Source organism: Tupaia chinensis, unplaced genomic scaffold (assembly GCF_000334495.1).
Source record: "Tupaia chinensis unplaced genomic scaffold, TupChi_1.0 Scaffold140692_1, whole genome shotgun sequence".
NCBI lineage: Eukaryota > Metazoa > Chordata > Mammalia > Scandentia > Tupaiidae > Tupaia > Tupaia belangeri.
In genome coordinates this window covers 33,336-36,134 of record NW_006200562.1, presented here as the reverse complement: position 1 = coordinate 36,134, position 2,799 = coordinate 33,336, and the positions used below count along the sequence as shown (strand labels likewise).

Here is a 2,799-nt window from a genome sequence, read left to right as displayed (position 1 = left end):
ATTTGCTGAGAACATATATGTTGACGTGCTTGATTGAGCCAACGCACAGTATATATTGGATGGAAAATTCATTTGTGTGTTGCGATGGGAAAAAAAAATTATAATAAAAATAAACTATAAAAAAAAAAGAGAGAAGAGGATAGAGAAAGATAGCAAGTGAACAATAGAGGGGATGTTAGTGAGAAACAGATATGGTTTATTATCTGTTGAAGATGACGTGTATAGTATTCTCAACTGGACTGGTCTGGGAAGTATTTCATGATGGGTGAAGTCTTTTAACAAGCAAAATGAGAAATAGTGATTGACTGTTTTAAAAAATTATAATAATAATAATTATTGGGAAATGCATGGAAAAGACTTTGAATGATAAAGCGGGGAGATCGATGCCTCTGTATTGACTGACATGCATGGCATTCCCTTTTGAAAAAGCAATGGAAGTCAATGTAAAGTTATATGTAATCCAATGTAATATAAAGAAGATTATGATAATAATAAAAAAAAGAAAAATTTCCCCCCAAATGAAAAAAAAAAAAAAAAAGGAACTGCATTAAACTGTATGACAGCTTGAGTCTGTGCAAAAGTACCTGATGCTATATTAGTTAGCACCCAAGCAGCTTCGAATTGTAATGAAGGATTATCATTCCGATCTAGACATTTGACTAGAATTGGTAAAATATCAGATTTTATTAGGTCATCAATTGGTGGGTTTCTGTCACTGGATAATAGTTTTCTCGCTGCTTGGACAACACTCAACTGGACCACTGGGTTATCACTTGCCACATTCTGCAATGTAACTTCTAGTATTACATTTTATGCTTCAAACAGCAGCATCTGAATCTTCTAAGCTTTCTTCTAGGGGAATATTTCTCTTTTTAAATAAGTTTTCATCTCCTTTGCTCTTCCATAGTTCAACTGTCAGTTTGTTTCTGTATCTTCATATTGTTTCCACATCGCAGCCCTTGTTCTTGAAGCTCTTGATGTGGTGGTTCTCCAAGCTGGGGTTCTCAGTCATGGTTGCACATGGCTCTGGCAGTGGCTACTCCTGTGGCTGTGGTGGCAGTAGCCAAAATGGATTATTATCTATTGAAGATAACTTTCTAGTATGGTGAACTGGACTGGTGATCAATGTACACATGTTGGAATATTCATTTTTCTCTCTCTTTCTCTCTCTCTCATGAGTGCCTCTATCAAATTAAAAAATAACATGATAATAAAGTTGAATAAATAATTCTTTTAAAAAATAAAAAGTGATATGATTAAAATGGGCCACTAAAAACCATATAAAAATGCTGAGCACCAATTATTATAAGGGAAGTACAAATCAAAACCACAATGACATAGCACTTAATCCCTGTCAGAATGACTAAGGGTAAAAACAGTTAAGTGCTGGTGAAGCTGCAGTGAAAAGGGAACACTCCTATCCTGTTAGTGGGAATGTAAATTAGTATAACTACTGTGGAAAATGATATGAAGATTCCTCAGAAACCTACAAATAGAACTATAATACAAACCAGTAATTCCACTCTTAGGTGTCTACTCCCAGATACCTAAGAAAACCCACAGTTAGAAAAACACTTGCACATCCATGTTTATTGCAGTATTATCCACAATTGCTAGGACATGGAATCAACCCAAATGGCCAAGAACAGACAAGTGGATTGGAAAAATGTAGCAAATGTACTCTATGAAATACTACTAAGCCATGAAAAAAATGAGACCTGACATTTGATTCAAAGTGGACAAATATGGAAGATTTAATGCTAAGTGAAGCAAGCCAGACTATGAATGACAAGCATTGTATCTCCCCATTCAATATATTTCCAGCATCTTCTCTGACCATAATAGAAATAAACTTGAAATTATCTGCAGACAATGTCCTCAAAAATACACAAGCACATGAAAACTAAACAATCTAATCCTGAATGACTTCACAACCACTGAAGAAATTAAGACTGAGGACCAGCAGTTAGTGTAATGGCTATGTTGCTGGGCTCCCACGTTGTCGACCGCAGTCCGAGTCCCGGATGCAACGGCTTAAACTCACGCCGGGTGCGTGTGCGTGCGTGCCCAAGATCCCGAGAGGAGAAGGGAGGAGAAGGGATTGCAGCGTGGTCATCCCCCCTGGGGGGTGATTTCTCACTTTCTGTCTCTCTGTCTCTCTCTGTATGTCTGGCGAGTGCATGCACCCTATAGCAAAAACCTCTCCAAAAAAAAAAAAAAAATTAAGACTGAAAAAAATTCATTGAAACCAGTGATAATGAACGAACAACTTTTCATAACCTATGGAACACAGAAAAAACAGTTTTAAGAGGGGAGTTCACAGCAATTAGTGCCCTCCAAACAAACAAACAGAAACAAAAAACAAAAAGGTAAAAAGTAGACAACCTAATGACTCATCTCAGGGTTCTGAAAAAAAAAAAAACAATAAAAAACATTCCCAAAAATACCAGCAGAAAAAATAATACAGATTCAAGCAGAAAAAAGTAAGATACAGAATAAATAAGCTATACAGAAAATAATTGAAACCAAAAGCTGGTTCTTTGAGAAAATAAATAAAAATCAATATACTGTTAGCTATATTAATCAAGAAGAACAGATAAATAAACCAGATAAATCAAATCAGTAATGAAACAGGCAATATTACTACAGACATAATGAAAATACAAAAGATCATGAGAGCACTATGAGCAATGATGCACCAACAAACAAGAAAACTTACATGAGATGAACAAATTTCTGGACACATGTAAGTTACCAAGATTAAGCCAGGAAGATATAAAAAGTTTGAATAGACCAACA

At 35.5% G+C, this 2,799-nt stretch overlaps 1 pseudogene; it reads right to left on the bottom strand.

Moving 5' to 3' along the window:
* Positions 1-1,012, bottom strand: part of LOC102499430 (importin subunit alpha-3-like) — a 4,432-nt pseudogene extending 3,420 nt beyond the window's left edge.
* Positions 1,013-2,799: the final 1,787 nt, after the last annotated feature.